The sequence below is a fragment of the Phascolarctos cinereus genome, unplaced genomic scaffold (genome assembly GCF_003287225.1).
Source record: "Phascolarctos cinereus isolate Bilbo 61053 unplaced genomic scaffold, phaCin_HiC Scaffold_9;HRSCAF=440, whole genome shotgun sequence".
NCBI classification, from domain to species: Eukaryota; Metazoa; Chordata; class Mammalia; order Diprotodontia; family Phascolarctidae; genus Phascolarctos; species Phascolarctos cinereus.
In genome coordinates this window covers 206,426,202-206,448,781 of record NW_027556402.1, presented here as the reverse complement: position 1 = coordinate 206,448,781, position 22,580 = coordinate 206,426,202, and the positions used below count along the sequence as shown (strand labels likewise).

At 42.2% G+C, this 22,580-nt stretch overlaps 10 non-coding genes across 10 annotated transcripts; 7 read left to right on the top strand and 3 right to left on the bottom strand.

Moving 5' to 3' along the window:
- Nucleotides 1-1,717: 1,717 nt before the first annotated feature.
- TRNAN-GUU (transfer RNA asparagine (anticodon GUU)) lies at nucleotides 1,718-1,791 on the bottom strand. Its single transcript has one exon. It is a non-coding gene; the product is annotated as a tRNA-Asn (tRNA).
- Nucleotides 1,792-2,263: 472 nt separating this feature from the next.
- TRNAN-GUU (transfer RNA asparagine (anticodon GUU)) lies at nucleotides 2,264-2,337 on the top strand. Its single transcript has one exon. It is a non-coding gene; the product is annotated as a tRNA-Asn (tRNA).
- Nucleotides 2,338-4,612: 2,275 nt separating this feature from the next.
- On the top strand, nucleotides 4,613-4,684 carry TRNAA-UGC (transfer RNA alanine (anticodon UGC)). The gene has a single exon. It is a non-coding gene; the product is annotated as a tRNA-Ala (tRNA).
- A 2,287-nt stretch (nucleotides 4,685-6,971) lies between these two features.
- On the top strand, nucleotides 6,972-7,043 carry TRNAA-UGC (transfer RNA alanine (anticodon UGC)). Its single transcript has one exon. It is a non-coding gene; the product is annotated as a tRNA-Ala (tRNA).
- A 4,249-nt stretch (nucleotides 7,044-11,292) lies between these two features.
- TRNAT-AGU (transfer RNA threonine (anticodon AGU)) lies at nucleotides 11,293-11,366 on the top strand. The gene has a single exon. It is a non-coding gene; the product is annotated as a tRNA-Thr (tRNA).
- Nucleotides 11,367-12,871: 1,505 nt separating this feature from the next.
- TRNAT-AGU (transfer RNA threonine (anticodon AGU)) lies at nucleotides 12,872-12,945 on the bottom strand. Its single transcript has one exon. It is a non-coding gene; the product is annotated as a tRNA-Thr (tRNA).
- A 1,780-nt stretch (nucleotides 12,946-14,725) lies between these two features.
- TRNAA-AGC (transfer RNA alanine (anticodon AGC)) lies at nucleotides 14,726-14,798 on the top strand. The gene has a single exon. It is a non-coding gene; the product is annotated as a tRNA-Ala (tRNA).
- A 483-nt stretch (nucleotides 14,799-15,281) lies between these two features.
- TRNAA-AGC (transfer RNA alanine (anticodon AGC)) lies at nucleotides 15,282-15,354 on the top strand. The gene has a single exon. It is a non-coding gene; the product is annotated as a tRNA-Ala (tRNA).
- A 1,057-nt stretch (nucleotides 15,355-16,411) lies between these two features.
- Nucleotides 16,412-16,485, bottom strand: TRNAN-GUU (transfer RNA asparagine (anticodon GUU)). Its single transcript has one exon. It is a non-coding gene; the product is annotated as a tRNA-Asn (tRNA).
- Nucleotides 16,486-17,026: 541 nt separating this feature from the next.
- On the top strand, nucleotides 17,027-17,100 carry TRNAI-GAU (transfer RNA isoleucine (anticodon GAU)). Its single transcript has one exon. It is a non-coding gene; the product is annotated as a tRNA-Ile (tRNA).
- Nucleotides 17,101-22,580: the final 5,480 nt, after the last annotated feature.

The window sequence follows — 22,580 nt, the reverse complement described above, 5'->3', positions numbered from 1 at the left end:
CTGCCCTCTTTTTATTCTATCTCTGAGTAAACCCAAATCTCCTTTAGAGGCAACTAAGTGTTGCACTGGATAGAGGCCTGGGTCTGAGTCCAGAAAGACTGAATTCAAATCTTATCTCAGACTCTTACTAGCTGTGTCACCCTGGACAAGTCTATTAACCTCTCTCTACCTCAGTTTTCTCAACTATAAAATGGAGATAATAATAGCACCTACTTCCCAAGGTTGTTGTAAGGATCAAATTTGTAAAGCATTTAGTACAGGGTCTAGCACATGTGTTTAATAAATGCTTGTTCCCTCAATCCCTTTAACAATTCTTGTTTCTTAGGAGCCTCTTTGCTTTTACTTCTACTGGCTGTTCTAAAAACAAAGCAACCAACCAACCAGTTTTGTCTAAGTTCCGGTTGACCTTATTACTGTACTTAGTTGTATGTACATTGAAGTACCCAGGGGAAAGAGGGAGAGATTTATACAATTGTTGGGAATATTCCCAGTATGAGGGCTCAGAGTTAAAATGAAATGAAATGTCATGACTTCACATTTTATGGCTTTTCAAAATGAGAGAGAGAGAGAGAGAGAGAGAGAGAGAGAGAGAGAGAGAGAGAGAGAGAGAGTGTGTGTGTGTGTGTGTGTGTGTGTGTGTGTGTATAGCTTTGATGGTCTGATAAGTCTCCTAGCTTGTTTGGGATTCCTTTGGAGGTATGGGTTGGACTAGACAACCTCTTTAGATATAGTAACAGAACTTTCCAACTCTTAAATTATGTGATTCTGTATGGTTTTTGTTTCTGGGCAGCACATTTTAAAAACACATTAATGAGCAGAAAGTGGTCCTGGGAAACTAAGAAATAAATATAAGGGCCTTGAAAATCCATAGAAGAAAATAACAAATTTAGACTCAATTGAAGGAAAAACTTCCTAATAATTAGTGCTATTCATTAGTGCATATGTCCCACCCTGCAACGTAGTGTAGTCTGTTTCTCTTCACAGTGGTCGGCTATGTTGTAGGCAGGAGGTCCTTTCCAAATCCCAAATTTTCCAGTATTACCTCCGGAATGCAAAGTCTGTGTGATGGTGGCTCCATGAAAGTTTACTTTATGTGGCAGCATACAAATGGGGACAAAAAGATACAATGTTTGATCTGGAGGAGGGAAGTAATAGAGTGCCGCTGGAGGCTTTTGAGCAGAAGAAACATATATTGGCAACAGAGGGAAGGATATACTGGCCACTGGAAGAACCGTAGAGACGTTGCTGGGATGGAAATCCATAGAACCGCGGGAGGGGTAACAAAACAAAACAAAACAAAAACCTCTTAAAGAATTCAAGATCTCCCAGATCTATCATACCCATAACTGTTCGTCCTTGCTCCCTTAAATTCTAGGCAGGTTTTTTTTTTTTAAACACCTTTGATCAACCATTCCTCTTTCCGATTCTGGTGATTACACTGTCTTTTTCTGGTCCCACAAAGTCTTTACTAACGGTTAACTTCCTTGAACAGCTTCCTATTGTTACCTGAAGTGTTGTAACAAAAATCTAGAAGGCTGGAGGAGCTGGGAAGGGGAAGTCAGTGGAAAGAACGGAAGACCTCTGAATAAACTGGTGGAGACCACAGAAGAATGGTCGGAACTAGAGACGTGTATTTGAGAGTCGAGGACATTAGCAGTCGAACAACTGGAAAGTAAGAAGATAACTATCTTAGGGCAGAAAAGATGCTTAAATGACACGTCCCTGGGTGGGCTTGAACCACCAACCTTTCAGTTAACAGCCGAACGCGCTGACCGATTGCGCCACAGAGACCTGAGAGACCAAAAGTTTGGACCAGACCAGGTAGGATAATCTCCTCCCTGCCCCTCTCAGGCTAACAATAAAACCCAAAACGAGGACAACAGAGTGTCTCCAGTACGTATAAGCTTCAGAGCCATAATTTTGAATAAACATAAGCCCCCAAAATACCAAGAAGATATCAAAGGATTCGTCTCCCTCCTGAGACCCCGGAATATAGCCATACAGATTCTCATTGCTATATTTTCATTCCAACCAGAAAAAAGAAAACTACCAATCTCGTCTTCTTGGTCCCTCCCCATTCTCTCCCTCCCATAGTCTGGGCACAGTTAGCCGACTTCTCTAGGTATGTATTTGTTCCAGGTTTCGGACACAATCATGCGAATCTTACAGGTTCCTTGGGGTTCATGCTTATCTCAGGATGCTTTAGGGAACCAAGATTCTGGTTTTTGTTTTGGCGAGTTCTGCTGTCCAACCTTTCGTTATGGTCTCTGTGGCGCAATCGGTTAGCGCGTTCGGCTGTTAACCGAAAGGTTGGTGGTTCGAGCCCACCCAGGGACGTGAGTTTTTAAAAACAACGGGCACTGTGAAAGAACCCTTATCCTGGCTGCGTTTTATTCACAAACCTCAAAGATTGGGAAAAAGTATGAAGATGTGGAAAAAGGGGGAAAGCAGTGTTTAAAGCTGCTGAGAGTTACAGACAGCAGTGAGCACCGAAAGTTATGGATTTGAGGAGATCAGACACTGCCTCCCAAGGTGTTACAGAAGATATCTTCGAAGTTCTGTGGATTCCTTATCTGTCCTAGCTCTTTAACTTGGCTCCTCTTTCTTCCCAGAGCCACTATCCCATCGCCTCTCATTCAAGCCCTCAGTACCACCTACCTAGGCTATTTTTCATAGTGTAGTAACAGGTCTTCAGGTCCCCAAACTGTGCCTTTCTCTTAGCTGTTGCAATTACCATTCTTATTCATATATTTATGTACCACACTCCTGCTTTAAAAAATAATCTTTCATGGCTCCTGATTCTTTTTGGAGAACATTTCAAATTATGTATCTTTGTTTTCCTCTTCACCTACCTCCCCCTCCCGCCCCCCACCTCAATTTAATTTCGTTCTCCGAGTGTCTCAGAGGAACCTGCTGAGTCTGGAGTCAAGACCTTAGTTTAAGTCTGACCTCAGATCACTCTGTGGTCCTGGGCAAGTCACCTAACCTCTTTCAGCCTCAGTTTCCTCAACTGCAAAATGGAGATCATAATAGCACCTACCTACCAGAGTTGCTGTGAGGATCAAACCAGTTAATACTCACAAAAGTATCTAGCACGTAGTAGGTGCTTAACAAATGCTTGTTTCCTTCATTCCCCCCCCCCCACGAAGGAGTAATTCAGAGTCCAGAGGATAGGAAGTGAAAAAAGTCAGGTAAATTCTCCCTGTGCCTGAAACCTGGGAGGTTGGCCCCTAGGTTCCTTTGAGAATATAAGTGAATGCTAGAGAGGAAGCTTGAGTAGGTCCAAGCAGCCTTGGAGATGTAGAGTCCGGGATTTGTATGTATGAGGCTGCCATTTGATAAGTAGCATCTCCATCTGCTTTTGCTTTGGTTTCTTTAGGGACTTAAATTTGTCCAACATTTCAAGGATGAGTCTTAGTTTTCTGCCTCTCAAGTCTTTTCTTTTCCCACTGTATCAGCACTAAAGGAGGGTATCTATCCCAAACTTCAGAAAAGTTAAAAGGTAAGTAAAGTTTCTTTTTTTAATATGAATTTTTTTATTTTTAGTTTTCAACATTTACTTCCACAAGATTTTGAATTCCAAATTTTCACCCCATCTTGCCCCTCCCCCCACACCAAGATGGCATGCATTCTGAATACCCCTTCCCCTAGTCTGCCCTCCCTTCTATCTCTCTCTCCCCTTGCCTTCTCTTATCCCCTTCCCCTTCTATATTCCTGTAGGGCAGGATAGATTTCTGTATCTCATTTCCTGTATTTCTTATTTCCCAGTTGCATGTGGAAACATTTTTTTTAAACATGTGTTTTTAAAACTTTGGGTTCCAAATTTTCTCCCTTCCTCCCACCCCACCCGCCCATAAGTAAAGTTTCTGAACCTTCTGTTTCCCTTGGCATGATGAGTAGGAGTCTAGCATTCCATTTAAGTTCTAACAGAACTCAAAATCATTTCCTTGGAGGACAAAGGGTTTCTTTTGAAATATGCTTTTAGTATTACTGATTAGATCTGCTCTAAAACTCATAAAGATTAGATCTCTTCTGTGGTTTGGAAAAAATAATAGTGTGGATCAAAAACCAGGCATATGAATTAAAAGAGATATTACTTGTTTAAATGAGGGTCAACAACTCACCTTCTGACAAAGAAATGATTGATTTTAAGTGGGGAGAGACAGAGAGACACAGACAGAGATATTGCCAGACTATACAGACGTGTAATAAGGGTTATTTTTTCCTAGCTTTGTTGCTTAATATTTGTTGGGGGAGAGAAGTAGTGAGAGGGACAGATTTCCCCCCCTCCCCAGTATTTTTATTTATTTAATTAAATATTGCCCAGTTATATGTACAAAAAGTTTTAACATTCATTTAAAAAAAATTTGAGTTCCAAATTCTCTCCCTTCCTCCTTTCTCTCCCCACTCCTTGACAGAATGAGCAATTTGATATGGAATTACCTGTGAATTCACACAAAGCATATTTCCATTTTACACAGGCTGTGAAAGAAAACAGAAAAAAAACCTAAGAAAAATAAAGTACAAAAAGTATGTTTCGACTTCATTTAGACTCCATCGATTCTTTTTTCTGGAGGTCGATAGAATTTTTCATCAGAAGCCTACTAAGGTTGGGGATATAGCTCAGTGGTAGAGCATACGCTTTGCATGTGTGAGGCCCCGGGTTCGATCCCCGGTATCTCCATCGGTTTTTCCCAGATTCATCTCAAATTCTGGGACTCTCCACCATCTTTAATCAAGCTGTATTTCTAGAGATTTCCCTGGTCAGGCGGCTCCCCTCTGGATACTACGACTCTGGGTTTCGAATACGAGAAACTTTAGGAAAGAGTGCAAGAAAGCGCTTCATTAGTTCCACTGAGTCACAATTCATCTCAGCTGGTATGGATACGTTTATTTGCTTTGGCACCATACTTTTCAGATACATCCTTTGGACATAGTTCCGGATTACTTTCTAGAATGGTTAGATCAGTTCACAACTCCACTTCAGTCTGAATTAGTGAGGGCAGAGTTTTTTTAAATGCTTGCTAATTAAAAAATAATGAACAATAAATTTTAACATAATCATTCTTGGGCCTCAGTTTCATCGTCAGTAAAGTGAAAGGAGTGGACTGCATTATTTGTAAGGTCCTTTTCCTCTCTAAATTATTATATTTTTATGAAGTGTTGAGAAGTAGTGCAAGGTAGTAGGTAAAAATCGGGTCTCAAAGTCAGGAAGACTTTGCCTCCAGTGTCCTACCTTTCACACATTGTAGCTTTGTTACCCTGTCTATTCACTTCTCAGTGCCCCAGGCACATCCAGAAGACCATAACTAGAGGGATTTAAATTTATTATGTTCTTTAAAGAAAAACAACAACGGGGAAGAGATCAATGAATGTGAGCACAATACTCTTCTTCTGCACATATGGAAACACTCATGAACGTCAATGCTTGTCAGGATTTTTTTTTTTCAGTAATAAAAAAACGAATGTTTAAATCAAAAAATGAAACAGGAAAAGTGAATTAGATTTTTCTGAGCACTGCTTCTACTGTGCTGGTGCATTCTGGGGGTTCTGCTTCTCTATGTTTTACATTTGAATACGTTTTGCTTCATAAGTGTCCTACTGTCAGAGATTGTACTTGTCACATGGGTTTGAATGGTCAAGATTGGTTCAAGATAGAGTCTATTTGTTTTTGCTTTTCAAGCCCTCCTAGGGACCTGAGTTAGCCTCTTGAAAGTAGTTACTACTGAGCAAAGGAAATATAGAAATCCCCATACATTTTCCTACATCTTCCAAACAGTTTAACTGCTCTTGCTTTATCCTGATGGCTTCAATTTTTCTGATTTCAGCAATCTTATTCCATGGCTTCAACTCCTTAAAGTGAGTCCCACATTTATATCTCTAGTCCTAGTTTCTCTTCTGTATTACAGAGACACAGATATATTTCCTGAATGATATCCTCATTAGGTTGTACCCTCTCCTCGAAAAAACAAAAACAAAAACTCAATCCTTCCAAAACAGAGGTCATTGTCTAACCTTCATCACTTCTACATGCTCTCACCAGTGCTCCTCATTCTGACCCCACCATTTCTATCTTTGGCCCCACCATACACTAAGTCTCTCCATAAAATGGTTCCATTCCAAATGTTCATGTGGATTTTTTGTGCCCAGACCTGTGGTGGAGCCTTCTGATCTTATTTTGGTCTGATCAGCCATGGTCGGACACCATACCTTGACCCCAACATAGTGATCTTATTTTGGGAGAAAGGACAGCAAGAACTAACCAATCGGTCAACCTCAAAAGGATTGAAATGTGGAGAGAGAAGAGAAGGAGATGTGAATAATGTGAAGATCCTTCGGTAAGGAGAGGACATTACAGAGAGAGTGCGATGTCCCTGAAACAGAAAGGGGTTGGGCTTTGAGATGCGGTATGGTCAATGCTATTTAAAATAGTCAGAATTCCAGGTAAAGACTAAATAATGTAGATATGGGAGAATCGGAAGATCTGGTGAGCGGTGATGTCAAAGAACAGATCTTTGACTTTTTTCTTTCTTCCACCTCTCATGTCTAATTACATACCAGATTTTGGGGATTCCCACTTGGCCATATCTCTAAAATCTGTCCTCTAGTCTCTATTCCATAGCAAACAATGACCTGGACTGTGTCATTAGCTTCCCAAGATGTTTTCCCATCTCCAACCTATTCTCCTCTCTACTGCAAGGGGGAAAAAAAAGTTCTTATGCTCAAATACCTTCAGGAGCTCCCTATTGCTTTCCATTTCTAAGTGAAAGAAATAATAAAAATAAATTAAATAAAAATATAATGTGGGAGCGTACATTCAGGGGCAGAAAAGGAAATGGAAAATTTGTTGATTGTTGGAATACAAATGGTATTGGGGTCTCTTTGAGAGACACCACTCATCCCACACCAACCTTTCTGAGAAAATAGGTAAGAACCAGATGGAAATATAACGAAATGGCACTATCGAGATTGGGGATATAGCTCAGTGGTAGAGCGCACGCTTTGCATGTGTGAGGCCCCGGGTTCGATCCCCGGTATCTCCATCAAGTTTTTTCCAGATTCCCCTCAAATTCTGGGTGTTATCCATCTTTAATCAAGTTGTATTTCTAGAGTCCAGGCGGCTCCCCTCTGGATACTACTCAGGGTTTGGAAAACCAGAGACTGTAGGAAAAACAATGCAAGAAAGAGCTTCATCACCGAATCACAATTCATCCCAGCTGGAGAACCATCAACCAGCACTGCACCGTCCATTCATGGAACCAATAGTTACAGAAATTTTGAATGCTGTGGACAAGTTCACTTACTTTGGCAGTATACTTTGGAGATTGAGGCACTCATTGCCAGAGCTAGCTCAGCGTTTGGGAGACTCCGAAAGAAAGTGTGAGAGAGAAAAGGTATTAGGGTGCATACCAGACTGAAGGTCTACAGAGCAGTTGTGCTGACTTCATCGTTGTGTGCCTGTGAAACCTGAACAGTATACCAGCTCCACGCCAGAAAATTGAACCACTTCCATTGAAATTGTCTTAGAATGGTTCTGAAGATTATTACCTGGCAATCTATAAGGTACGGGACAGAGGTCCTCTCGTGAGCTGAACTGCCAAGCGTTCAAACTCTGCTGAAGAGAGCGCAACTTCCATAGGCTGGCCACGTAGCTCGAATGCCAAACTTACGTTTACCTACCTAAAAGACTATTTTATGTAGAAATCGCACAAGGCAAGCGCTCATACAGAGATCGGGAGAAGGGCTTACAAGGCCACTCTCAGGGCCTCTCTGAAGAACGTCAGTACCGATTATGAGACGTGGGAGAAGCTGGCAAAGGACCACCCAGCATGACATACTCGCATCAAAGAAGGCTCTATCGTCTTTGAGCAAACCAGAATCGCAGCAGCACGAAGGAGAAATGCGCAAATCTGGAGACATCTCTATCCCAAATGTTTAAACGGACTACTTGTGCCTGACCTGTGCTAGAACCTTCCGAGCTCGTACAGGTCTGATCGACTACAGTCAAACATATTGTATCTTGCCCCTAGCATCTTGATGTCATTGATGCTCTTTGAGGTCGAATACCAATTCTGTGCTGCTTCTGTGGCGAGGTTCCCTCCAGAGAGTTCAGGGTATCCCGTCGCTCAGGACTCTAAAGCAGCAAGTTTCATGACTGCAAGCCGCTGAGGGCTGAAGGCTGATTTACTCTGTGCTCCATTGTAATGACGTTTCTGGGTTCAGATCCTTTTTGCTGCGAACTCACTTGTGGTTCATCAGCAGGCTTCCTCTTTTCCCACGGAAAACTTCTTCACGTGTGCAAGGAATATTTACATTTAGGTGATAAGGTGGATAAGTGGTTAGAGAGATGAACTTGCAAACCCATTATGTTCCCCACGTCTGGATGTCGTTCCTCTTGCTATATAAAGTCGTCAAGACACCCAGGAAGTTATATCATTTCTAAATTCCTGCGATCCGGTGGACCATTTACAGAGGGCACAAAAGCACACTGGAGGAACGATAGATTGATGTTCAGACAGACTTTCCTCCGAGGATGCCTTTCTTCTGCGGATAGGGGGGAGTGGGAACCGGTCAGCTGACCTACACCCAATATTCGGGATCTTGATCAGAGTTAAGTAAGGGAATCAAAACTGGAGAATGCTGGCATCGATTCCGCTAACTCTCGCTTAAGAGGCGAGAGCTTTTCCATTTTAGCTAATCTACTCACAAGCTGGACCCAACAGAATGCAGAAGTACGTCTCGGAACTGCCCATTCTCACAAAGATAGCTGTTAAAAATAGTGTAGATGCCTTTAAGGAGGAAATCACTTTCGATCTCTTAAAGTACTTCACCTTTCCAAAGTAAAATGCTCTTATATACACAAAGGCATGAAAGGACCTAAGGCAAGAGGTGAAGGAATGGCTAAAGGCAATGGACTGCGAATGCATTTTGGCGCCGCTAGCTGGTTCAGTGGATAGAGTGCTGGGCCTGGAGTCTAGAAGACTCAAATTCAAAATCGGGCCTCGGACATTTACTTAGCTCCATGGACCTGGGAATTCTCTCAACTTCTGTTTTTCTCAATTGTGAAACAGTGACAATAACAGCACCTACCTCCCAGGGTTGTTGCGAGGATCTAATGAGATAATATTTGTAAAGTGCTTAGCATGTGCTTGGTACCTAGTAGGCTCTTAATACTTGTTTCTGTCTTGCATTCCACTGTCCCTCCGCTTGCTTGTATGCAGTTTTTGCTCTTGCTCTTCCCATCGGCCTATTTCTATCTTCCTGAATTTCTGTTAGGAGCATTTGCTGAGGACTAAATAGAATAACCTATTTTTGAAGCTGGGAAGGACATTGGAGGAAGAAGCAGGGTATTCCTGAGGGGCTGATTCCTGTCGGGCCGCCTTTCTCCTGGAAATACAGAGGAGAGGGAAAGGAAGGAGTCCGATGACCTGGAGGAAGCAAAAGTAGAGGATGCAGGTATCGACCCCGCTACCTCTCGCATACTAAGCGAGCGCTCTACAATTTAAGCTAATCCCCCTCCTCGATTAGCACGTTGCAAGCTATATCTAACTGAATTTAGAAGGCCATACGCCTTAGTGTTTGGCCTGTCTACTTCTGGGAATCTAAAACCAAAAGACTTATGGTAGGTGGAGGAGATTAGAGACCTGAGGGAAAACAGGGGTGGGGTGGAGGAAAACTTTGGGAGGGGCAAGTATACATACATATGGAGCCCTGGGCAGTCTTGAAGGTAATGACTAACTGACTTCGGGCCCAGCCTCTCTAGGAATCCTCTTCTGGAGTCTGTGAGGAATCCTTGGGGAACGAGGCATCTTGTTTTTCAAGTGATTCGTCCGTAGGACTACAAGGCCTTTTCCTTAATCTGAAGTATCTCCAGGTACTGTGTGAAATGTGTGTTTAATAAACTGGAGAAACTTCTTTTCCCTGTAGACCTTGGCTCATGCCTCCATTGCAACTTCTATTGACACCTTATTGTCTTAGATTTAAACAACCATCAATGTTAGTGACTCTACCATTTATTAACAGTGTAACAAGAAATGTAGCAGGCATAAATACTTATTTCCCATGTATCACCTGTGAGAAAGGTCACAAAGCCACTTTCAACCATCCCTATAAACTGCTGCCTTCTCATTTCTGAAGACAGTCCCACAATTCAATGCTGCATTAACTAGTTCATGTCTCATCTCAAGAATTCTCTTGTTCTTTGGAACTGTAAGGGTTAAATTGAGTCCTCTGAGGATAGAACCTCTCATAGCCTTTTTTCATTTCCTTATCTTCAGCCATCATATATATAAACATTCTCTCCAGAATAATGGTTACACTCCAGATATCCTCAGGAACTTTTAATAGAAAGATAAACAGCCACTCCGAATTTTTATTACCTTTTAAAGATAGAATAACAGCATTGACAGTCTCTATGGGTGAGCTATTGCAATTTGTTACTTGTGTAACTTGATGGAGAAAGTCATTTGTATTTTGGGGTCCCAGAGAGCAGAATCAAGTGAGTGGGAAGGAAAGAATAAATAGCTAACAGTTTATATTGAACTTACCTTGTGTCAGGCACTTTGCTAATCACTTTACAATTATTTGAGCCTCACAACAACCCTGGAAGGTAGGTGCTGTCATCATCATCATCATCATCATCAGGGAAGTGAGGCAGAATTAAGAGACTGGCCTAGAGTCACATGGCTAATAACTGTCTCAAGCTGGATTTGAACTCAGTTTTTCCTGATTCCAGGCCCAGCACTCTATACATTATGCCACCTGTAAGCAATAGTACCTACTATGTGTTAGACATTGTGCTAAGACTCAGTGCTTTTTTTCTTTTTCAGAGAGTTTGAATTTGACAAGATAGAAGGGGGAAAATGCATAAAGCTGCCTCAATATAGAAAGGACAGATCCTGAGTTCCCCATGACTAAAGGTTTAATTGAATTCACGGCATGTTATTTCTTAAGTACCTTGTCTGTGCCATTGTCGGCCAGACCTACTGTTTGGGGGACTTCCACTCAGCTACTGGATGAAGCATCTTGTCTGTGCTGTCCCTTTGGATGCTGAGAATTTATGATCTTGTGAAGTGGAAACACAAGAGACAAGCAGATGCAAAGGTGCTTCCAAGTTTGAGACTATAGTTGATTTGACTTCCTGAGCAAGAGGGATCGAATAGGTATCTGTTCTAGGGATGATACATAAGGAAAAGACCTAACTTCTCCTGTACTTCTGTAGACCAAACATCAACAGAAATGTGTATGGTTGGATTTTTTTTTCCTTGTTGATGTAAAAGCTATTAGCGTGTCGGCTCTGTGGCTTAGTTGGTTAAAGCGCCTGTCTAGTAAACGGGAGATCCTGGGTTCGAATCCCAGCGGGGCCTTCGATGCTTTTACTTCCACAGCTTCAGCATTTCCACTCTGATCTCTATGGAACAAGAAGAGAGGAGTAACTTAATAAGGATCGGGAGGTTTTTACTTTCTCTGGACCTTAGAAAGAAATTGAGACCAATCACCTTCTTTAACCGTACCTGCCTAGGCAAATGACTTAAAACTGACCAGCCACATCAATTTGTCTACTTTTAGGCTTAGAAAGTTTAAAATGGCAATTTAGGCCTGTTGTAAGAAACGATTTCCTAACAATGGAGCCATCCTAGAGTGAAATAGCCTTTACAGAGTGACAAGAGGTTCTCCCTCTGGAGACTCCCCAAGTAAAATCACAATAATCACCAGAGGGATAGGTTGTCTTGGGGGACATTCAGAACCACAATAATTTCACAACACCTTGATGGACTAACTACCTGATGGGCCAAAATTAGAAACCCGCCAACGCCTTTTGAAGGACAAATTAAATATAAGAAACTATGCAAGGACACAGTAAAGTGGAAGATCTTATTCGAATGTAGTGACTACTACCTGTTATTGCATGAGACCCGGTAGTTTTGTCTAAAAGGAATTCTTTCACAATTGTAAAAGTATTTGGTCATTTCCCCTTGCCACCTGACCTCAGATAAGGGAAAGTTTTCTTTTAACTCTGCTGTTGCATTCTAAATACTCTCCTTTCCTCCCTGGGCTGATACCTCTCTTTTGGTATCTCTCCTCTCTTTTGAAATGCTTTACGTATCTAACCTAAATTTCTGCCAATTGGTCACGCACTTTAAGCAGGCCTGAAAGGTTATTTAAAAAAATCTAAACTCTGTGAAGCTGAAAGCAACATTCTTCAATCTTGTAGTAGCCCAGTATATCTGACTTTCAAAAGGTCCCATTGTCTAGACTCTAACAAGGTCAGAAACTGAATCCACTAGAGTAGAGCACAATTGATAGAAGTACGTATCCTTAACCTCTGAGTCACCTTATCTCCTAAAGATATATATGCTAAAGTCTCTTTTGGGAACTTTGGGACATCGAGGTGAAGTGCAAGCCAGTTAGCCGTGACAGGGGTTTAGAACCTGATAGGAAATATTGAGGAAAGTGCACTATCTGCCCTGTATGCTTAAGAACCGAGAGAAATGGGACTTCTTGCATAAATGTCCTGGGCGACCAAACGCTATGTCTAAAGGATCTCCAAATTCCGGAGAGGCCTAAAAGCAGCGGGGAGGATTCCCACCCCCACTCCCCTTTCCCAGAACCAGCACAAATGGGCCGAGCTGGAGCACGAGAGAAAAACCACGGGGAAAAGGACGAACAGATGTACTCTGTCAGAGCACGAAATGAAAGGTTATGACTAAGAGGAGAGGGACGGCTTGGGGCGGGATATGAATGAAATGCTGTTTTTCGAAATTTAGCTAAGGGGCCTATATGTCTTGCAGCAGGTACTTCACAGATGTGGGGTTGTAGCACGGAATAGAACTGAGAGAGGAAGAGCCGAAGTAGGGGACATAAAAAGCCAAGGCCCCACTGGGATTCGAACCCAGGATCTCCTGTTTACTAGACAGGCGCTTTAACCAGCTAAGCCACGGAGCCGACGTGAAAGATAACCTTTGAATCGACAGTAAAAAAAGCATTGCTCTTTTCGTTGCTGTTTCCTGTATAGGAGAAATTGTTAGGCCATGCAATGAAGCTCTCCACTTTCACTTCTGAGTCATCTCTAATTCAAATTCTTATTCTTTCCCAGTGGCTGAGAAAGCCGGAAGCAAAAACACAGTCTCAAACCTGGAAGCACTTCCCTCCTCTTTCCATCCGGTTGTCTCCCCTACTCTCATTTCACACAATCATAAACTTTGAGCAAGGAAGGGACGCAGACATGTTTCTTCGTCCACTATCTGAAGATAGGAAAAAGAAAATAGACTATGAGAAGTTATATCCTCAGAGAACCAAGTTAATTCTTTTCGGGATTAAGAGAATTCTTGGGAACAGAGTAGAATTGGCGTAAGGCAGAATTGAATGGTGGGGCTGTCCTTTCAGAAATGAAGAGAAGAAATGGTTGAAAGTGGCTTTGTGACCTTTCGCACAGCTGATACATGGGAAATAAATATTTATGTCTGTTGTATTGCTTGTTCCACTGTTAGTAAATACAGTCATTAATATTGATGGTTATTTAAACCCAGGACAGTAGGATGTGAGTAGAAGTTGAGATAGAGAGTGATAAGCAAAAGTTTCTTTAATTTATTAAACATGCATTTCTCGAACTACTTGGCAATTGCTATTATGCACGAGGAGATTGCAATGCCTTCTCCTTAATCTGAGTTACAGCAGTGAAGAAATTATTTTGTTTTGGAAAAGACCTGTAATTTTTGTGGGTGTAGGGAACTCCCTGTACTAACCAACTCAGCCAAGTGACACTTCTGGAATTCATACTCTTAATCTGAGAGAAATTGCATGATAGATTGAGAGGGGGACTTGCTAGGCTGTTTCTGAAGTGGACTCTGAATAGTAAGTTTCCAATAGCTGATTGTCCTGTAAGGACTCACTGCCTCTATGAGAGGTTGTCTAGGGAAGAAAAATGAATCATTAAGTGAAGATAGTCATTAGTGAACTGACCAGTTAAGGAACTGGTCACCACTCAAATACCTTCACTCTTTAACCTTAAAGTCAAGCATGCCCATGGTCCACGCAAATGTTTGTATTCTTTCCTTTATTATAGGTATGCCGGAAAAAAATATCAAAGGAGGGCTTTGAGAAAATTGACAAAAGTCTTCAAATACTCTTTCGACCATTAGGAATCTCTTTTTGGCTGATCGAGGACGTGTGTCCCTCTTAATCTCACCATCGCAAGCACCCCTTATCTCTTCTCTGGCATACCCCAACCCTTGATTCTGAGGGCCTGGGAGGAGTAAGTATAAGTGCAGCTAGAAGGGCGACTTGAAAGTAAAGACTGGGTAGGAGGCTGACCTTTCGAGAACTCTTTCCCGCCTGTCGCCATTCATATATATGTTGAGCACTTTTTCAGACGGCCCTGCCACTTGAACTCAGAGAGGCGTCTCCTTTGATCTTTGACTGAGAATGGATTACAGGCAGTCCAAACTGGAGGCAGCGTTTCCTCACAGATTCTTAAGGAAGAGTTCTCGAAAGGTCAGCCTCCTACCCAGTCTTTACTTTCAAGTCGGCCTAGTGGCGGCGCTTACGGTTGCTCCTCCCAAAGCTTTCCTCCATGCCTCTTTTCCCTGCTGTTTCTTGGTCTCCTGCAGCCGCCCAAGGGAAACGAGCTCTAATTTGGCCTTGAATTCTCGGTGTCAGACAGGGTCCAGCACTAACATTTATGGCCTTCTAGATTTTATAAGGAAATCCTCACATTTCTGGAGGTGGGGGATTAGCTCAAATGGTAGAGCGCTCGCTTAGCATGCGAGCGGTAGCGGGATCGATACCCGCATCCTCCAGTTTTGATTCCCAGCTGTGTAAAAAAACCCCAAAAATCAAGTGTGTTGACTTGCATGTCTCCGAGGCCTGGGACCTGAGTCTGCCTGGAAGACGACTACGAGAACTTGTAGAGAGAGTATATAAATGGAGTTGAGGGCCTGGGTGGGGCGCTTGGGAGAAGAGTAAGAAGCAGGAACTGCCAGCCAACTAGCGGCATAATCGATTCACCCTCCATCGCCTCATGAGCCGCTCCGTCAACAGGCTGACTAAAGGTAGGCAGCTCCTGTACTCGTGAGTACATTTCACATTGAAAAGGCGGAGACATGTGGTGAATCCCAGGTGAATTCGATGTAAACCGTGTTTATTTATTTATTTTTTTAAACAGGAATCTTCCCAAGGATTGGCCATTTGGTAATAGCCCTACTCTATCATCTGCTTAGATACAAGCTTCTGACTTCTGTCTTGTATTACAAGACGGGGCTTGTAAACTAATTTGTTGTGGTGGGGGATTAGCTCAGATGGTAGAGCGCTCGCTTAGCATGCGAGAGGTAGCGGGATCGATGCCCGCATCCTCCAGTTTTCATTCCCACATCCGCATCAGATAGCGTTTGAGAGTGTTGGCAGCGTAGTGTCCTCTTTCTCTGAACCAGAAGGTTGGACGTTCTAACCCTAAGAAGCAGGAACGGAAGTAGGCTCAAGTGAGGTGCGCTGCAGGGAAAAGAAAGACCTCGGAGGGCTGGGGAAAAAGAGGGCAACAAAACGACACTGTTGACCCGGAGGGGAAAGGACGATTTTTTCCTTCTGACTGACTACTTAAGAATGTGAGAGAGGGCGGGCTTGGGAGGGGGCGTGGAGTTCCCATCTGTCTGCAGAAGTCTTTTCGCCTGGCTGTCTTGTTGACTACATGAGAGCTTACACTTCCAAAGGACTCTCATTGTAGCAGAGTGACATTGTGCTTTTTTGGTGCATCACTTTGGGCATTTCAAAAAATGTTAACAATTAGAAATCCCAAGCGGTGGGTAGGAGGAATACCCTTGGGTGAGGAAGATCAACATGGGAATTGATGTGCAAAAGTGAAGAGGGCCCTGAGAAAGGGAACTTTGTGGAAGAGACAAACTGGAGCCCAAACACCTCACGAGAAAAAGAAATTAATGGAGATGCTAGGGATCGAGCCCGGGACCTCACACGTGCAAAGCGTGCGCTCTACCACTGAGCTTCATCACCGACAATACACAAAGTTTTCGCTAATTTTCTTAATTAATTCCTAATCCATTTTTTTCAGGAGATAGAGCGAGTGGTATTACTTGAAGATATATCAATACCATTTAGATCGCAATGACCAATGAATTTTCCCTCTCCTTTTCTATTTCTAAATGCTGGGCCATTCGTTACCTTTTTATGGAAGAGTCTCTTAGCACTCAGAAATGGTTATAGGGAGACCCAATGATAAATATTGAAAAACAAAAACAGATCAAAAGTAAATGGAAGTGCCTTACATATATACAAAGCATCAGCTTTAAGTCTCCAGAATTGCTCGGGTCAGGAGAAATCAGTGGGAGGGTTGAATTGAATTTTCATAGACTACCCTAATCCTAAAATCAACGTTTTATCATGAAGCTTTTTAAAAACCATCCGTCCCTGGGTGGGCTCGAACCACCAACCTTTCGGTTAACAGCCGAACGCGCTAACCGATTGCGCCACAGAGACGACACAGACTTTTGCTGTAGCAGAACTGATCGTGACAAAAACTGGAATCTTGTTCCCCAAAATGTCCTGAGAATGGGGTTTCCATTAGGACCGCAAGTACTCAAAGTACCTGAAACAAGCTCACATCCAGAAAAAAAAAAGTCATAGAAGCAAAATTCAAATCTTTCCGCCTGAGCAAGAAAAATCCCAAACAGCTCACCTCCCAGCATCAAGTACTGGGTTATGTTCCAGTGTGCGGGGAAGCATCTTGAAGCTAGTTATGCCCAGGGTCCAGGAGGAAGGGAATAAGAAAGGATGAAGAAGCGAGACTGGTCGTTTTCTTTCTTCTGAAAAAAAAATGTAGTAATAAGAATCCTTGTGGCTGGTTGGTTGTGTCCTGGGGTCTCAGACAGGGAGACATGTCTGTTGGGAAGAAATGAAATTCCTTCTTGGTGTTTTAGGGCTTATGTTTATCAAAATTATGACCCTGAAGTTAGTAGACTACAGAAGAGTGGGTGGAAGAATCTCCTATTAAGTGTACTACGAAATTTTTGAGTGTAGTGTCTCTGTAGCGCAATCGGTTAGCGCGTTCGGCTGATAACTGAAAGGTTAGTGGTTCAAGCCCACCCACAGACGGGTTTGTTTCGTTTTGTTCCTTATTAAGGAAGTGGTAATTGCTTTCCTGGTCTCACTGGCTCCTCTTCTACCTTACTTGCCTGCCATTCCATTCTCAACTCTCCGTAAAGTCAATGTCTCCTAAATCTTTACAATCTTGCCCTTTCTTCAGTGCTCCTGACCTACGAATTGCGATGATTTTCTCGATCTCCTCCACTGGCTTTCATCCTCCACTTCTCTTTCACCCTCCTTTTTCTGACTGGGCTTTCTGTCTCTGGCATCCACTATAGAGAGTGCAGGACAAACTGCCAAAGAGGGTAAAAGAGGGCAGAAGACATAAACTCATTGAAAGAAACAGAAATCTTGGGGAAAAGTAATCCTCCAGAAGCAGAAAGAGGAGCAGGTGATCGACGTAAGAAGTGCCTGAAGAGTTTGGTGGTAGCTAAAAGCTGCAAACTACAGGGAGATTCTCTCGTTGGGAAATGGCTAAACACATTGTGGTACATGCATGTCATGAACTATTATTAAGCCAGAAGAAACGACCAAATGGGCCATCACAGAGGAAAATTGGGGAACTGACACCGAGTGAAGTGAAGAATTTATTCAATGATAACATTATAGAGAAAACCAACTGTTAAACCAGTATAAAAATCAGATCGACAAGTTAATCATTAAATAAAGTAAGGCATTTATTGAAGCTCAGAGAATTGCAGTCCGGAACAACCACTGTCTTACTCAGGGAAGTTCATTGAGGGGAGTTATAACCAGACATTATAGACACTCAGGGGGGAGGCTAGGTAGATAGGTAGAATGTGTGTGGGGAGTGGCATGGGGGGATGGTCACAAGTTGTATTGTAGGGTGATAGCATATTCCTGGAAAATCCACAGGATCGGTTTGGGCTGCTTCTAGCCAACAGAGGCAGGCCGATGACCTTGCCAGTAGCCTGGGTCACAGAATAGCTGAACTGCAGTAAGAGAGGGGTTGCAGAAGTGTCCTTGGAACTATCTCTGTCCGGGAACACGGGCAGTTAGAAGCTGCTTAACGCAGCAATGATTCCCAGGAGTTGACCTTGGGGTAGTGGATGATTAAAAATTGCTAATCAGAACAGGGTAGGGGTCCCAGAGTTTCCCAGCGATTGACACAACATTGAAAAGTTTTAGAACTGATCAGTACAATGATAAATCACAAATCTAGAGGGCTGAAGAAGAAATATGCCATGCCTCTGTCAGAGAGGTGAGGAACTTTAAATGCAGAAAGAAACAGTAGTACACAAACTTCTAGGGAGCATAATTTGCTGTAATTCCTAGCTCTAATTATTAGCAAGTTTTCCCTCACATCCAGCTTAAATTTGCCTCTGCAAAACTTCCACCCATAGCTAGTGGTTCTACTGTCTTGACTAAAGCCAAAGTCGAATTTCTCTTCCAAGTGATAGCCCTTCAAATATGCAAACACCTAAGTATGCAGCTATCTATCGCATGCTCCAACACCCCTACCATTCCCCCATACAATTCAGTACATTAATACCTCCAAAGGGGACTTGGGGGGAAAAAAAAGGTTCTTTTGTGCAACCAGCAAAATAAAAGCAACCAGACTTTTAAGAAACAAGAATTGGTCATGAAGATCCATCTTTCCTTGGAGACAGATGAAGAGGGTAGTGGGAAGAGGCAGTGGAAAGGATTGTAGAATTTACTGGGTTCTGTCTCCAGCACACTTGGCAATGGCCCCTTAATCTTTCTGTCTGGCTTATATTGAGCCTATCACATAGTCCAATATCACAATCATAACATCCTCTGCCTCTCAGTATTGTTGAGGTTTAGAGTTGGGACAGCTAGTTCAGATGTGCAAGAATTCACTTAGACCTTCTCCATAACCATTGGAAGCTTTATTGTTGCAAAAACAGTGGGCTAGCTCTGGAAACAGAACTAGCAACTTACAAAGGAATAGGGGTCTGTTTTATCTTACAAGATAAGGGGAGGGGTTGTCATGACACAGGATGAGGAAGACGGGAAATTTTATGACTCAGGATGAGGGAGACAAGGAATTTTTATGGTCCAGGATAGGGGGGAAGTTTTATGATATCTCAAGATAAGGGAAGGAGATTCTAGGATGCTCTCAAGTTCAGGAGGGGCCTCACAAGGTGCTGGAAAAACAACCCTTAATTAAAATTTGTTTCTTTAAAAAACGTTTAGCTTCTAGGGCACTGTTTGCTTTTACATCACTATCATTTTGGCTAAAGGAGATTAGGCTCTGGCTCTGAGCTTCCTTACACTTGAGGAAGCTTGGATTAACCCCTTTGAGGTCAATTTCTCCTCTGTGATTCTGGTGAGACCAGTTGATGATGCAACGGTAAGGCTGACTGTCCAGGGTGGGAGTCACGGTCCCTTCCTGACTGTGCATATTTGAAATCTGTCCAAGGATTCTAGAATAACTTCTCTTAAATAAGAGTGATCAAACAATTAAATTAGGTTATCTTAAAGGGAAGGAGTTTCTCATGAATTGAATTGAAGAAAAACCTGGGTGAGAGACATGTAACAGCTGTAGAATAGCTGTGAATTCTTTTCCGAGATTGAGATTATACATTTAATGATAATAACCCCTCTTTGAAATTCCATTTAAGCCTGATGACATTCCTAATGATTTCCAGAATCACACTAAGCAGCAGTGCTATTGTGAGATAGTGGTTATTACTGTTTTACAAACTTGACTTAAAATCTCATAATTGTACTTTTCCCCTGAAGAATTTCCAAAGAACGTGGAAAGGTAGAAATGCTTCATCACTTGGAAATAATAGCAATTCACATTTATGGAGCACCTTTAACTTTATAAAATCATTTCCTCACAATAACACTGCACACAAAATATAACAGGTACCGACCAACTGCTGTAGTCTGTAAATCGGAATATGACCTGTCAAACAGCAAAAAGATTGAGAAATCATGGCTATGTTGAAGTTTAGGGGTTTAGGGTTGCTGGAACCCTGAAATCACGACACACAGGTCCTGCTCGAATGAATTAGACCCAAGCCTACTTTCGGCCAAAAACGAGGTTTATTAGAACATCCATTATATTGGACAGACTCTTAAGGAATCTAAACGTTTGTAATGCAAGTGGGTCAGATCTTAAGAATCTGAGCAGTGGCTAAATCTTGAAAATCTCAGCATTTGGCTAGATTTTAAGAATCTGAGCACCTTAATGGAGACAAGATGGACCTTATATACAGAAAGACTGTGGGAGAGATCTAGGAGCGGCCAAGTAGTCTGAGGTAATGGAACTCCAGGGATCTGGATCATGTGGCCAAGGGACAATGGAGCCTAGCTAGGATTAAGGGAAGTGGCTTGGGGCCATATAGAGGTAAGAAAATGGAGGGCTAGACTAGGTTAAGGGTAAGGCAGAATTGGGAGATTGGGAGATTGGGTATAGCCACAATGAAAGGCCAGTTGATGGGATCATAGCCTCAGGCTAACGCCAGAGATTTGGCCATGTGGGAAAGTACAGAGTTTTTCTTTTTTGGGGTCCAGATCCCATCCTCATCAGCCACATGGATGAAAGCCATCTAATCTCTGCTCTCCCTCTCCCTTCCACTCAACAACCTTCAAATGTACCAGGAATCCAACAAAAGTGGACAAACCTGTGATTACTCATCCAAAAGAACCAGGAGCTTACACAAACACAACACAACACAACAACACAATAATAACAAAACCTTACTTCTACTAGCACCAGTCCAGGGGAGATTCACTATTTTAATAAGTCACAGTACAAGTTATGTTATAGTTCATGGATGGGACGTGCTTAGTGCATGAGTTCAAGCTTGTCCACCACTTTCTTGGTGCTCCTGAATTCCATTCAGGTAAACAAAAGAGAAAATTCAATTTAACTTAATTTCACTTGCCTATACAGATCTATGGAGATGGAAAATATTTATGACCAAACAAGAGATAGAGCATTACAAAATGTAAAATGAATAATTTTGATTATATTAAATTTAAAAGGCTTTCCACAAGCAAAACCAATGCAACCGAGTTTAGAAAGCGCAAAGTTGGGAATTTTTTTTCCACAGAAATTGTCTCTGATAAAGGCCGTATTTCTCAAATACATAAAGAACAGAGTCAAATTGATAAAAATACAAGTCATTCCCCAATTGATAAATGTTCAAAGGGTATGACCAGGCAGTTTTCAGGTGAAGAAATCAAAGCCATCTATAGTCATATGAAAAAAATGCTTTAAATCACTATTGATTAGAGAAATGCAAATTAAAACAACTCTGAGGTACTAATGTGGATGGGATCTGAACCCCTAAAAAGAAAATACCAAGTCTTTGGGATCTGAACCCCCAAAAGGAAAATCCCTGGACTCTCCCAAATCTCTGGGGATTCCCTGAGGCTGTAATCCATTTAACTGGCCTTTCATTGTAGCTACTGCTCAATCTCCTAATTCCATTCTGTTACCTCCTGATTGCCCCAGGCCACTTCCCACTCTTAATCCTATCTAGACTCCATTCTCCCTTGACCATGTGTCCCTGTTCACCCCAGTTTACTGGCCACTCCCATCCAGATCCTCCTTTGAGCCCTCCTCCAGTCACCCCAAACTACTTGGCCACTCCTAGATCCCTCCCACAGTCTTTCTGTATATAAGGTCCATCCTGTCTCCATTAAGATGCTCAGATTCTTAAAATGTGGCCTGCTTGCATTAGTGATACAAATGCTTAGATTCCTTAAGAGTCTGGTCAATACAGCTGGATTCTTAAAATCTCTCCCACACCCACCCCTCCATTGATGTTCCAATAAACCTTGTCTTTGGCTGAAAGAAGGCTTGGGTAGAATTCATTTGGGCAGGACCCAAATCTCTTGCTCTCTATATTTCAGGGTCCCAGCACCCATAAACCCCTGAATCTCAACAGTATGCCTTCATACCTATCAGATTGCCTAATAAAGCAGAAAAGGAAAATGATAAATGTTGGAAGGAATACGAGAAAATTGGGACACTAATACACTGTTGGTGGAGTTGTGGTTGATCCAAACATTCTGGAGAGCAATTTGGAATTATGCCCAAAGGGCTACGCATCCCATAGAGATTTAAAAAAAAAAAGGGAAAAGGACCTATTTGTATAGAAGTATTTACAGCAGCTATTTTTGTGGTGGCAAAGAATTAGAAATCTAGGGGATGTCCATCAATTGGCAAATGGCTGAACAAGTTGTGGTATATGACTGTAATGGAATACTATTGTGCTACAAGAAATGATGAGCAGGAGGATTTCAGAAAAACCTAAAAAGACTTACATGAACTGATGCAAAGTGAAGTGAGTAGAAGTAAGAGAACAGTAACAGCAATATTGTATGATGATCAACTGTAAATAATTTAGCTGTTCCCAGCAATATAATGATCTAAAACACTTCCAAAGGATTCATGATGAAAAATGCAATATTGTATGATGATCAATTGTAAATAATTTAGCTGTTCCCAGCAATATAATGATCCAAAACACTTCCAAAGGATTCAT